This window comes from Equus asinus, unplaced genomic scaffold (genome assembly GCF_041296235.1).
Source record: "Equus asinus isolate D_3611 breed Donkey unplaced genomic scaffold, EquAss-T2T_v2 contig_803, whole genome shotgun sequence".
In the NCBI taxonomy this organism is placed as follows: domain Eukaryota; kingdom Metazoa; phylum Chordata; class Mammalia; order Perissodactyla; family Equidae; genus Equus; species Equus asinus.
The window spans coordinates 3232525-3247397 of NW_027225520.1; the positions used below are offsets into that span (position 1 = coordinate 3232525).

Consider the following 14873-nt stretch of genomic DNA (forward strand, 5'->3'; position numbering starts at 1 on the left):
AGGTGCACCCGATTGCTTCTCCAACACCACCCCAGCCCTTTAGAGCCCCCACCCTCCCTGCTGTGCCCTGCCACCACTCTCTGGATGCACCTGCCTTCAGTCCCCTTGGCTCCTCCACATGTGGGATTCAGATAACATCAGAAATTCAGCCCTAGCTCTGCTTAACATGGCCTCGGACATGTGGCCAGGCTCCTGTGGTATCTCTTTTTTTTTTTTTTTTTTTTAGGAAGATTAGCCCTGAGCTAACATCTGCTGCCAATCCTCCTCTTTTTGCTGAGGAAGACTGGCCCTGAGCTAACATCCATGACCACCTTCATCTAGTTAATATGTGGGACACCTCCCACAGCATGGCTTGCCAAGCAGTGCCCTGTCCGCACCCGGGATCCAAACCAGCAAACCCTGGGCTGTCAAAGCAGAATGTGCGAACTTAACCTCTGTGCCACCGGGCCGGCCCCTGTAGTATCTTTTTAGTGGTGAGTGGAACGATCTAAGGACTCATGTCAGTGACTCTCATTACACAAGTCAGGCACTAACCCCTCTCACCCAGGGAAGAAGGAGGAGTGCACACATCACAAGTCTAGTCGTGTCCCACAGTCCCCACAGGGTGGACAGGCGGAGCAAACAGAGAGTGCAGGAGTTTAATTTGGGGGAATTGAGTTGACTCCTGCAGATATCTTAGTGAAATGCTAGCTAGAGTTCCGTCTTAGTCATTAGCATTGGCAGAAACATTCTTCACCTCACAATTTACGTATATACATATATATTTGTAAACTGTAAAGTACCACCTAAATCAATATTTTTTTTAAAAGATTGGCACTGGAGCTAACATCTGTTGCCAATCTTCTTCTTCTCCCCAAAGCCCCCCAGTATGTAGTTGTATGTTCTAGTGGTGGGTGCCTTTGCTTGTGCTATGTGGGACGCCACCTCAGCATGGCTTGATGAGCAGTGCCATCTCCGTGTCCAGGATCCAAACCGGTGAAATCCTGGGTCACTGAAGTGGAGCACACAAACTTAACCACCTGGCCACGGGGCTGGCCCTAAATCAATATTAATCATTAACTACTGCAAGGTCAAATACTGATAATGTGTCAGGAACAAGGATGGCTTAAAACACTTTGACCCTGGAGGTCCCAAAAAGAGAAAACATTTCTCGTAGCTTTAATTGAAACCCTGCGATGGGGATTTACATGTATTTGCTTCTTTAACCTCTACCATAACCCTGCTAGTTATAGACAAGTTATTCATTTTATAAGTGACATGAGCTAGGTTCAGAAAGCTTGATTAAAATGACAAAATCATGAGGCTAGAAAATGACAGAGCCAGAACTTAAACTTAGCTCTGCCTGTCTCTGAATCTCAAATTCCTAAACCCGGTGGTCTTGAGGGGTGGCCCCCAGACTCTAGCTTTACCTGGAAATGTCACCTCTCAGATCAGTGATCAGAGACACCTCTTCTTATCACAGTGCTTCCCAGTGCAGCCTATTTACACAGTCTTCCATGCCCAGGTTCTCCCACCGCAGGGGTCCTCAAGGGTGCTCAACCAACTTCCCCAAATCAGCCGCAACTTTCCTCTGCTTTACATGTCAGTTTCACCACGCAAAAAAGTCTCAGGCCCCTCTGACCTTTCAGCATGGCTGATGACCAAGCCTCAAGCCCACAGGATAATACTATCTCCCCATCCCACAGCTGCATCTGTCATAGCCCCCACTGGGTTTTATAACTGACATTTATCACTTGACCCAGGTGGCTGGGACAGCTGGCCTCCTTTGGACAAAGCAGGCAAGCTGCAGGGTGCTCCTCTCCTACTGCCCCGCATGTATGCACTCACGGAGAGGGCCAGGGGAGGGCCAGTATCAGCTCACAGACACAGATTTCTCACAAGGTTAGTGCCTTAGGGAATAGGAGAGCATGGCTTTCCTGACTCCAGAGTTGAGGGCAGTACCTGCTGATGGAAGGGCATGCCTGATGAGTTCCCTGTCTGTTCCCTAGGGTGTCTGCCTTGTGTGGTCACACTCCTTTGGCAAGCTGTTCTCGGCCTTGTGACTTGACGAAGTCTTTCCCTCTCTGGGTGTCAAAAGATTCATTTGTGATGAGAGGCAGTGTCTGTCAGAAGAACAAATGAGGCCTGGAATGAACCATCAGGCAGAGGGACAGCTTGACTGACTCTGCGGTCTGTTGCAGGCAAAGAGGGTGAGAAAACCACCACTGCCAAACAATGCAAATGGGCCCTTGGAAAAGTAGAAGGGGATGTGAGGCACAGCTGAGGGAAATGGGGACCACTGCCTTCACTGGCAAATGATCACTGGAAGAGTGTGCCCCACACCATCAGAGCCCTGCTGACCCGATACTCAGCCATCGTGAGGGTCACTGCGAGGCCACAGGCACCAGTCACAAGGCGTGTGTAGTTGGAGTGATGGGCTTAAATAAAGGCAAGAGGGCTCCTAAAGGGGTGAGAGTCAGCAGGAACTTTGGGAAAGGTCAGGGACTTGGGGATGGTGTGAGTGGTCCATGACACTCTCCTCAGATTCCCAAGATGCCAGGTGTCTGGATTACAGCCACCTCCACACCCCACCAAAGCAGCCACTGCCACCCCCCCCACCCTTTCTCTCACCACTGCCAATAATATCTCAGCATAGGCCCAATAGAGCGGTGAAAGCTGGGTCCCCAGGTCACATCTGTGGCCTCTGAACCAGACCTGGTTTCATGGGGAAGGGGGGCATGAGGCAGGATGAAATCCACTGAGGCATGGGTGGTGAGGATCCCTGAGTCCCATTCCAGTGTATGGTCATGGCAACTGACAATCTCTGGACCACAAGACAGTCCTTCCAAGACCAGGCCAGAGGCAGCCCGTTCCCTGGTCCCAAAACCTGGGGTACCCAGCTCCTCCCAGGGCAACACAGGAAATGATGGAAGGCCTGTCTCACCACTCACATCCTTCTCCCCACCACTGCCGAGACAATCAACCTCCCTCAGGAGGAAGGACATGGTCGGCAAGGACCCGGATGAAGCTGGTGCTACCTCCCATGTCAGGCACATGACATGCACAGGAGCTTCCTCCCAAAACAGGGGCAATGACACCTTCCAGAAAACCTTCAGGACTCAGGGCCCTTTCCTCTGTCCTTGCCCCACTGACAGAGTCTTGGCCCAAATGAGTGGGACAGTCAGCCTCCTTTGGGTATATCAGGCAAGCCCTAGGGTGGTCTCCCTCCGCCCCTCCTCGGTAGACTCAGGGAGTGGGCCAGGAGAGGGCTTCTCTCAGCCCTTCTTGTCAGGTATCTCCCAAGGGGAGCACCCTAGGCAGCAGCAATGCAGGCTTTCCTCAGTCCAGAGTGGAGGGTGGGAACCGCTGATAGGAGAGCATGCCTGTGAGTTTCCCCTTCGTTCCCTGGGTGGCATGCCTGTGCTGCCACACTCCTTTGGCAAGCCTTTCTCAGCCTTCTGACTTGACACAGCCTTTCCAACTCCTGGGGAAGAAAGGTTCATTCGTGATGAGAGGCTGTGTTTTTTCCAGCAATAAGTGAGGATGGGGATGAACCAGCTGGCACAGGGAGAGTCTTGCTGCCCTTCTGGGTCAGATGTGAGCAAACAGGGCTGGAAAATCTCTTCCAAGGAGGCAGCAGTGACCTGAGCGGAACGGGGGAAGGGGATGTGAAACACAGCTGAAGGAAAGCAGGCAAGCCAGAGTGCGCCTCCCCCTGTGCCCTGTGGCTGTGCACTCAGGGAAAGAGCCAGGAGAAGGTGTCTCTCCGCCCTTATTCTAGGATTTCTGGCAAGGGTAGTGCCCCAGGCAGCAGGACATCAGGCTTGTCTGACTCCTGGAGCTGAGGGTGAGTCCTGCTGAGGGAAGAGCTTGCATGGAGGGCTCCTGGTTTGCTCCCTAGGTGGCCTGTCTGCCTTGCCACACTACTGAGCAAGGCATTCTGGGACTTCTGAATAGACAGGGCCTTTCCTCCTCCTGGAGTCAAAGGGTTCATTTGTGATGTGGGGCTGTGATTTTTCTACCAGTCACTGAGGCCTGGAATGAGCCAGCTGGCAGAGAGACAGCCTGGGTGTCCTCCCCTAGTCGTTGTTGGAAAACAGGGTCAGAAGGCCTCCCCCGTGAGAAGGCCAGCAGCCACCTGAGCCGAAGGTCAGAAGGGGAGGTGAGAAACAGGAGAAGGAAAGGTGGACCCTAGTTCACCTTTGAACATTTCTACCCCAGGAGGAGGGAAGACTGTGCCTAGTCTGTCAGAAGGCCTGGAGCTCCTTGCAAAGAAGAGCGGCACAGCAGACTGGCCACCTACGTAACGGATGGGGCATCCCCCCAGGTAAGTGCTTGCACTGGGAGGACCCACCCACATGCCACTCTGGGGCAGAGGGAGAGGAGAACCCTATAACTTGCCGACTTTCCCAAAGAGGGCCAGCCAACGCAGCCCCTCGAGCCAAGACGGTGTCCATGGGACTGCTAGGAAGGAAAGAGCCCTGGGTCCAGAAAGTTTTCGGTGAAGGGTCATCAGCTCTATCAGAGGTAGAAGCTGCTGGAATTCTGGTGTGCCCGACCTGGGAGCTGCTGCCCGCCGCACCCGGGTCCTTAGTGCCCTGCCTGGGCTCCCCAGGGAGGATGCCAGACTTAGTCTTGGCCTTGGCCTGAGGGATGCCTGCGGTGATGGGGGCGTTCCACAGTTGCCTGGGCTTCCCTGGGAGAGTCAGAGATCCCTGGGTGGTGGCCTTATGGAACGGGCCACCTCTGGCCAAGTCTAGGGGAGGGAGCCGCCTCAGGGTCGAGATGGGTGGTGGCCAGCATCATCCTCACCAGGAGCAGCCCTCGGGGATCTTTCGCAGGGATTGTGTCACGCCCCGCCTTCCCCGTCGGATGCTATCCTCCTGCACCCAGATCCAGGTTGGAGGCCACGGATGACGCCTGGAAACTGCCTTTCAGCACCCTGTCTGGCCTTCCCTGCGCCTTGTAGGGCAGCGGTGGGAGAAAAACCTGTAGGGACGGCTGGACGTTGGCTTCGTGGGCTGCCACGTGGGCATCCAGAATCTTGGGGACCTGAGGAGAGGAGGGCAGGTGCACCCATGGCCTCTCTACCTCCCCGACCTGACCTAGGGTTCTGACTGACTCTCACGACTGTGGGAGCCCTGCTCCCTGGTCTGAGGACCATTCCTCCCACTGTGCATGCACGGGTGGGAGGGAGGGGTGGGGGGAGGAATCCGGCCTCTGGCCTCACTGGGAGCCCCGCACTGGGTGGGGGGGATCTGGCGGGGTGGGGGCGCCCTCTGGCGGAGGCCCCGTGCAGCTGCCAGGGAGCTGGGGTTCCCACTTCCTTCAGGGCTTCTCATGACCCTTTCCCCTCTCTGCTCAGGTAGCTGCTTTCCTCCTTGGAAGAGGTTTTCTGGCCCTGTTTGCTCCCAACTGACCCAGAAGGGCAGCAAGACTCCCTGTGCCAGCTGGTTCATCCCCATCCTCACTTATTGCTGGAAAAAACACAGCCTCTCATCACGAATGAACCTTTCTTCCCCAGGAGTTGGGAAAGCTGTGTCAAGTCAGAAGGCTGAGAAAGGCTTGCCAAAAGAGTGTGGCAGCACAGGCATGCCACCCAGGGAACGAAGGGGAAACCCACAGGCATGCTCTCCTATCAGCGGTTCCCATCCTCCACTCTGGACTGAGGAAAGCCCGCATTCCTTCCGCCTAGGGTGCTCCCCTTGGGAGATACCTGACAAGAAGGGCTGAGAGAAGCCCTCTCCTGGCCCACTCCCTGAGTCCACCAAGGAGGGGCGGAGGGAGACCACCCTAGGGCTTGCCTGATATACCCAAAGGAGGCTGACTGTCCCACTCATTTGGGCCAAGACTCTGTCAGTGGGGCAAGGACAGAGAAAAGGGCCCTGAGTCCTGAAAGTTTTCTGGGAGGTGTCACTGGCCCTGCTGGGAGAGGGAGCCCCGGGGTTGTCATGTGCCCAACATGGGAGGTAGTGCCTGCTTCATCTGGGTCCTTGCTAGCCATGCCCTGCGTCCCAAGGGAGGTTGATTGTCTCGGCAGTGGTGGGGAGAGGGATCTTCGTACCTCACAGAGACCTCCCCTAATCTAAGAGATGCCCTCTGAACTCAGAGAGACCTCTCCTGACCTCACAGAGCCCTCGCCTGACCTCAGAGACACCCCATCTGACCTCACCTGGATCTCCCCTGACCTCACAAAGAAACCCTCTCACCTCACAGAGACCTACCAAGACCTCACAGAGACCCCTTTCTGTCCTCAAAGGGCCCTCCTATGACCTCAAAGAGACCTACTCTGATGCCACATCCTCCGCTGAACTCATAGAGACCCCCTCTGACCTCACAGAGACATCCCCCTGACCTCACAGAGATGTCCAACATCACAGACACCCCATCTGATCTCATAGAGATGTCAAGTGACCTCAGAGACCACCTCTGACTACAGTGACCCCTTCTCTGACCTCAAAGAGAACCCTGGTGATGACACAGAAACATCCCCTGACATCATAGATTCCTCCCCTGAACTCAAAGACCTCCCTGACCCCAGAGACATCCCTGATCTCATAGAGACCTCCTGTGACCACACAGAGAACTCCTCTGAAATCACAAAGACTTCCTCTGACATCAAAGAGACGTTAGCTGACCTCAGAGACCTACTGTGACCTCACAGGGACCTCCCCTGACTTCACAGAGACCCCATTTGGCCTCACAGAGACCTCCTCTGTTCTCAAAGAGATGCCATCTGACCTCACAAACTCATCCTCTGGTTTCATAAAGACACACCCTGACCTCAAAGAGACCCCACAGAGACTTCCTCTGACATCACAGGGACCACCTTTGACATCACAAAGTCCTTCCTGACCTCACAGTGACCCCCTCTAACCAAACAGAGACCCCCCTGACCTCACAGAGACCTCCTTGATCTCACAGAGGTCTGCTCTGACCACACAGAGACCTCCCCTGACCTCACAGAGAGCCCTCTGACTTCACTGAGGCCTCCTCTGACCTTGCAGATAGCCCCTCTGACCATACACATACCTCCCTTGCCCTGATGATGACCCGCTCTGACACACGGAGACATCCCCTGATCTCACAGAGACCTCCATGACCTTGCTGAGACCCCATCTCACATCAAGAGACCTCCCTAACCTCACAGAGACCAACTGTGCCCTCACAAAGACCTCCCGTGACCTCACTGAGAAACCCTTTGACCTCACAGAGACCTCCCCACACCTCATAGAGACTCCCTCAGATGACACAGAGACCTCACATCACCTCACAGTGATGTCTTCTGGGCTAGCAGAGACCTCCTGCGAACTCAGATAGACCACTTTGACCTCAGAGAGAACTCCCCTGACCTAAAAGAGAACTCCCTGACCTAAAAGACCTCCCCTGACTGCACAGATACCTCCCCTGAGCTCACAGAGACCTCCCTGACCTCAGAGACCTCAGTGGCATCAGAGACCTCCACTGAACTCAGAGACATCAAGTGAGCACAAAGAGACCTCTCTGATCTCAAAGACACCTCCCTGACATCAAAGAGACCTGTGTGAGGTCACAGAGACATCCAGTGATGTCACAGAGACCACTCTGACCTCACAGAGACCTCATGTGACCTCACAGAGACCTCCAGTGACCTCAAAGAGACCATCTTTATCCTCAAAGAGACCTCTCCAACCTCACAGAGACATTCTCTGAACACACAGAGACCTCCCTGCCCTCTGAGACATTCTCTGATCTCACAGAAACCTCCCCTGACCTGGAATAGACCTCCCCTGTCTCACAGAGACCTTGCCTGACATCACAGATACCTCCCTGTCTTTGAGGACCGCTCCTGACCTCAGAAAGACACCCTCTGATCTCACAGAGACCTTCCCTGACCTATAGAGACCCACTTTTATCTCATAGAGACCTCCCCTGATGTCACATAGACCTCCCCTGAACTCACAGAGGCCTGCCTGAACTCACAGAGATCTCCTTGATCTCAGAGACCTCCCATGACCTCACAGATACCCACTCTGACCTCACACAGAGCTGATCTTGCCACACAGAACTTGGTCTGACTTCACAGAGACCTCCCCTGACATCACAACATGCTCTCTGACCTCACTGTGACAAGATCTAATCTCACAGAGACCTCTGATCTCACAGAGACCTCCTTGAAATCACAGAGGTCTCTCCTGACCTCACAGAGACCTCTCTGCCATCTGAGAAACACCCAGATCTCACAGAAATCTCCCCAGACATCAGATAGGCCTCCCTTCTCTCACAGAGACCTCGCCTACCATCAGAGACACATCTCTGTCCTCACAGACCTACCCTGACCTGAGAGACAGCCCCTCTGACCTCACAGAGATATCCCTTACTTCACAGAGACATCCTTGACTTCACAGAGACCTCTCCTACCTCACAGAGACTTTACTTGACTTCATAGACACACCATCTGGCCACAAAGAGACCTCCCCCTAACTCACAGAAAGCCCCTCTGACCTCATTGAGACCTCCCCTGGCCTCACAGATACACACTCTGATGTCACAGAGACCTCCCCTGCCCTCACAAAGACAACTTCTGAAACACAGAGACCTCCCAAGACCTCACCGAGAACTCCCATGACCCCACAGAAACCACCTCTGACCCCACAGAGTACTCCCTGACCTCACAGAAGCCACAGCTGACATCAAGAGACCTCTCTGACCTCAGAGAGACAACCCTGACCTCAGAGAGACAACCCTGACCTCAGAGAGACATCCGCTTACATCACAGAGACCTACCCTGATCTCACAGAAACCTCCCCTTATATCATAGATATCTCCTCTGACCTCACAGAGAATTCCTCTGACAACACACAGACCTCTGCTGACCTCGGAGACCTCACATCCCCTCGCAGAAGCCTCCTTTGAACTCAGAGAACTCCCTTGATTTCAGAGATCTCCCTGACCTGACAGAGACCTCCCATGAAGACACAGAGAACTGTGGGGGACTGGAATTGGCCATCCCAAGATACGTCTCTTTAGCATGAGGATTATTTTGGGCTGGTTAATTTTAAAAACTGCAGACATGGGGGCTGGCCCGATGGCCAAGTGGTGAGTTTGCGCGCTCCTCTTCAGTGGCCCAGGGTTTTGCTAGTTTGAGTCCTGGGTGTGAACATGGCACCGCTCATCAAGCCATGCTGAGGCAGCATCCCACATGCCACAACTGGAAGGACCAACAACTAAGAATACACAGCTGTGTAGAGGGGCGCTTTGGGGAGAAAAAGGAAAAATTAAAAAAAATTTAAAAATCTTTCAAAAAACTGCAGACATGAGAGAAACTCTGAAAAGTAGAATTTACTTACCCTCTGTTAAGAGATATTTACATTTGTAAAGGAAATCTCCATCTGTAAAGATATCTCCCTTTCTGTACCAGGAAGAAGGGGGATGACCTTATCTCTAGAAACTCTTATCAATGCAGAAGGCAAGGACTTATATCTGTATATAACCTTACTCTTGTGTACTGTGCTTTTCTGATAATCTCCCATAACTGACTCCCTCCACCCCCAACATCCTCCTTTCTCTTTAGCTGAAGATGGTATTTAAGGTGATGGCTTCAGCCATTTTGGGGAGTTACTCAGTTTTTCTAGGTCTCTCCCATGTATACATGTTATAAAGCTTTAATTTTCTCCTGCTATTCTGTCTCATGTGAATTTAATTCATTGTACAGCCAGAAGGACCCAGAGTGGATGGAGGAAATGTCTTCCTCCCCTGCAGAACTCTGACCTCACAGAGATGACCCTGAACTCAGAGACCTGCATGGCCACCCAGAGACCTCCCCTGACATGAAAGACCACCCATGATCAAACAGAGACAACATCTGTCCTCACAGAGACTCCCTCTGACCTCACAGAGGCCTCCCCTGACCTAACAGAGAACTTCCCTGGCCACATGGCTCTCCCATGTGATCAGAGGCAACCCCTCTGACCTCACAGAGACCAAATCTGACCTCATAGAGACCTGCCCTGACCTCACAGAGACACCCACTTACCTCACAGAGACCCACCCCTGAACTCAGGGGGAGTGCCCCTGACCTCACAGATACCTCCCCTGACCTCACATATACCCCCTCTGACCTCACAGAGTCCTCCCTTGAATTCACAGTGACCCTGTCAGAACTGACAGGGACCTGCCCTTATCACTGACTAGTTGTCCTGAGGAACTCAAGAGTGGGTTTACAAGAATTTAACTTTTTCCAAATTTTTTCCTTTTGTTATGTTAAGAAGATGCCATCACCAACCTCCTGGTGCCAGACCAGACCTTCCCACAAGAGCTACATGTATGACCTTTGCCTTATTTTTAATGCTAAGTTCTCTCCAGGAGGAGCGTAGGCCTTGTTACCATCACCTGCAGTGTGTGTGGAAGCATGCTTTCTATCTGAGTCTGTGCAAGAGGATACTCACCTCTCCCTTTTGAATATTCATTCCCCATCTGAAATAAATGTCCCTCCTTCCCTTTGTCTGGGGACACCATGACTCTGGAAATGATTCCTCATGGTCTCCTATTTGCTGCAAATATAGCTTACTTTGTGAGACAACTACTTCTGGTAGAGAGTCTGATGTAACTCACCAGGATGGAACGCGTTTTGCTTTCAGTAACAAATTGGCACCCAATATCGGGTTTGCCTCTTTGTGGTGCTCATGTTGCCAGCTTGATGTCTCCGCCCCCTCGGGAGACCCAGCAGCAGCTGCACTGAGCGCGTTGCTCTGTGGATCTTTCAATGGAGGTGAGTGGCGCCAACCGCACAGCATGGCTATAAGATTTATTTCTTTAAGTTGCCTCATAAAGTCTTCCTGTTAATGTCTGGCTTCAGGGTTTGAGTCCCATCTGGGGGTAGCCTGGCTCAGGGGAGTGAGAGTCCCCTCTGAATGGAAGGATTGCATGACCCAGCTACTCAGGATGGGACGATGCTTGGCTCTGGTGAAACAGGAGCAATCCCTGTTGACTAGTCTAGGGTTCCGGATCCCTCTGGAGAATGAATCTCCTCTGGAATGATGAGGTGGGGCTTTTAGGCTCCCCCCCGAAGTCACTGAGTCTGTCTTTGTGTTATGTCTGTGATCGGAGAGGGGTCCCCTTAGATGCGGTCAAGCCCCCTCTGGAGTTGGTGAGTCTGTTTTTTTGTCATTGGTTTTTGTTGAGGATGCTCGACATCAATCTTGTTTGTCCACAGTCTGGCTTTTCTGGACTCCTAGGTCTCTTTCCTTGCCCTCCCTATCACTGACCCCTGGGTGAAACCCAGTGTTCACCCAGTATTATTTTCCCTTTTCCGGCACTTGGTTCTGGCATGTCCGGCAGGTAGTTTCTGCGAATCAGGCACCTGGTTCTGGCGTATCCAACAGGTGGTTCTGGCGTGTCTGGCAGGTGGTTCCAGCATGCCTTGCAGGTGGTCCAGTCGTGTCTGGACCCTGGTTTTGGCGTGTGCGACACATGTTTCTGGAGTATCCGTCCGGTGATTCCAGTGCATCCAGCAGGTGGTTCTCGCAAATCTGGCAGGTGGTTCTGGCGTGTCCAGCAGTTGGTTCTGGCGTGTCGGGCACCTGGTTCCAGTGTGTCTGGCAGGTGGTTCCGGACCATCTGGCAGCAGGTTGTACTGTGTCCCCTACCTGATTCCCACGTGTGTGGGGGGTGGTTCCGGTGTGTCTTAATGGTGGTTCCAGTGTGTCCGGTGGGTGATTCCAGCATGAGTCCTGGGTGGTTCTGGTGTATAAGGAGCTTGGTTCTGTCATATCCAGCAGGGAATCTTGGCTTGTCCGGCAGGTGGTTCCAGAGAGTCAAGCAGTTGGTTCCAGACTGTCGGGCAGGTGGTTCAGGTGTGTCCAGCAGGTAGTTCAGGCCTGTCTGGAAGGTGGTTCCGGCGTGTCTGACACCTGGTTCTGGCATATCTGACAGGTGGTTCCGCCGTACCCGGCGTGTGGTTCCGAAGTGTCTGTCAAGTGGTTCAGGCATATCCGGCAGGTGGTTCAATCTTGCCTGACACGTGGTTCAGTTTTGTCTGGCAGGTTGTTCTGGCATATCCGGTGGGTGCTACTGGCTTATCATTCAGATGGTTCCGGCGTGTCAGGCAGGGGGTTCCTGTGTGTCTGGCATGAGCTTCTGGGATGTCTGGAAGGTGGTTCTGACCTGTGCATTGGGTGCTTCCGGTGAGTCTGGCAGTTGGTTCCCGCATGTCTGGCGGGTGATTCCAGCATGTCTGGCAGGTGGCTACGGCATGTCTGGGACCTGATTTCATCGAGTCTAGTTGGTGGTTTCAGCATCTCCAGGTGATGGTTCTGGCATGTCCGGCATGTTGTTCTGAAGTTGGTTCTGGCGTATCCAGGACCCGGTTCCAGCATATCCACCAGGTGATTTCGGCGTGTCTCGCACATTGCTCCAACGTGGCAGGCGAGTGGTTCTAGCTTGTCCGGCTGGTCGTTCTGGCGTGTCCACCAGAGGGTTCCAGCGTGTCCTGAAGGTGGTTAAGGAGTGTCAGGCAGGTGGTTCAGTCTCGTCCAGCAGGTGGTTCAGGCTTCTCCAACAGGTGTTTCAGTCATGTCCAGCACCTGGTTCAGGTGTGAGACACCTGTTTATGGTGTATCAGGCATGTGGCTCCATAGTGTCTGGCAGGTCTTCAGTCATGTCCGGCACCAGGTTTCGGCGTGTGCCACAACTGTTTCTGGCATATCCAGCAGGTGCTTCCAACGTGTCCGGCAGGTGGTTCACAAAAGTCTGGCAGGTGGTTCGGGCGTGTCCAGCAGGTGGTACTGGCGTGTTGGACATCTGGTTTTAGTGTGCCTGGCATGGTGCTTCAGAATGTCAGACTACCCGCCGGACATGCTGGAACCACATTCTGGCCATACCTGAACCACCTGCTGGACACCCTGAACCACCTGCCAGATACGCGTGAACCACTTGATGGAAACTCCAGAACCACATGCTGGGCACGCCGGAACCACTTGTCAAGTACACCAGAATCAGGTGCCGGACCAGCTGCAACCACCTGCTTGACTTGCCGGAACCACTGCTGGACATGCCAAAATCACCTGCCAGAAACGCTGGAAACAGGCAGCTTATATGCTGGAAAAACCCGCCAGACATGCATGAACCACCGGCCGGACACACTGGAACCACCACTCAGACACATCGGAACCACCTGCCAGACATGCCAGAACCAACTGCCGGACATGCCGGAAGCACCCACCAGACACGCCGGAACCACCTTCTGAACGTACCAGAACCACATGCCAGTCACACAGGAACCACCTGCCAGACACACCGGAACCATCTGAGGGAAGTGGCGGAGTCACCCACTGGACATGACAGAGCCACCTTCTGGACATGCCGGAACCACCTCACTGACACGCCGGAACCACCTGCCAGACACTTCGGAACCACCTGTTGGATATGCCGCAACCAGGTACCAGATACTCTGAAACCACCTGCCGTATACGCCAGAGTCAGGTGCCAGACATGCCACAAACACGTGCCACAGAGGCCGGAACCACCAGCGTAACACGTCGGAACAACCTGCTGGACACACCAAAATCACCTGCCGGATACACCAGAACCAGGTCCTGGGTACGCCAGAAGCAATTTCTGGAAAAGGCCAGAACAACCTGCTGGACACACCGGAATCACCCCTGGACATGCGGGAACCAATGGCCAGACATGCTGGAACCAACACCTGGACACTCTGAAAGTACCAACCGCACACGACGGAATCAGGTCCTGGACACATGGTAGCCACCTGACGGACACGCTGGAACCACATTCAGAGCATACCGGAACCACATGCCAGACATGCAGGAACCACCTGCCAGAAACCATGGAACCCACTGTCAGATACGCCGGAACCAGGCACCCAGTACGCTGAAGCCACCTGCCGAATATGCCAGAACCATGTGCCAGCCACGCTGGAACCATGTGATGGATACACCAGAAACAGGTACAGCAGAGGCCAGAACCAGGTGCCTGAAATGCCAGAACCACCTGCTTGACACACCTGAACCACCTGTCAGTCTTGTGAGAACCACTTGCCGGATACACCAGATGCAGGTGTCGCACATGCCAAAAACCAGGTTCCAGACACATCTGAACCACCTGCCAGTCTTGTGAGTACCACCTGCCAGATACACCAGACACAGGTGTCACACATGCCAAAACCAGGTGCTGACATGACGGAACCACCTGCAAAACATGCCAGAACCAGGTGCTGGACATGCTGGAACCACCTGCCGGACACGTCGAAATCCCCTGCCGGATACACCGGAACCACATGTCACATGTGCTGGAATCGCCTACCAGACATGCCGGGACCACCTGTTGGATACGCCGGAACCAGGTGCCTGATTCACTGAAACTACCTGCCGGACGCGCCAGAATCAGCTGTCGGACACGCATGGAAAACACACAGGATATGTCGAAATCACCTGCATGATATCCCATAACAATGTGCCAGAAAATAAAGTACCTAGGATGTGTGAAATCCTATTGAGGCATATTCATATAATGCATTTATTATCATCTTTCTCGCTTTTTCTGTTTTATTGTTATTATCATTTTTTTTTGAGGAAGATTAGCCCTGACTAACATCTACCACCAATCCTCCTCTTTTTGCTGAGGAAGACTGGCCCTGAGCTAACATCCATGCCCATCTTCCTCTACTTTATATGTGGGACTCCTGCCACAAAATGGCTTGATGAGTGGTGCATAGGTCTGCACCCAGGATCTGAACCGGCAAACTCCAGGCCACTGAAGGAGAACATGCAAACCTAACCACTGTGCCACCAGGCTGGCCCCAAGCTTTCTGTTTTTTTAAAGCAATTTCAATTCTTGCATTTGTTTCACCAGCAGTGGTATCATCATCTTGGACAGTTTCCTCCAGAGTCACAGTA

At 53.3% G+C, this 14873-nt stretch overlaps 1 long non-coding RNA gene across 2 annotated transcripts; it reads left to right on the top strand.

The window, feature by feature from the left end:
• The first annotated feature begins 4066 nt into the window (after nt 1–4066).
• Nucleotides 4067–5478, top strand: LOC139044346 (uncharacterized). 2 transcript variants are annotated; one of them, XR_011501284.1, is made up of 3 exons: nt 4067–4306; nt 4821–5049; nt 5349–5471. It is a non-coding gene; the product is annotated as an uncharacterized lncRNA (long non-coding RNA). The 2 variants fall into 2 exon arrangements; XR_011501283.1 differs by having other exon boundaries at nt 4068–4306; nt 5345–5478.
• Nucleotides 5479–14873: the final 9395 nt, after the last annotated feature.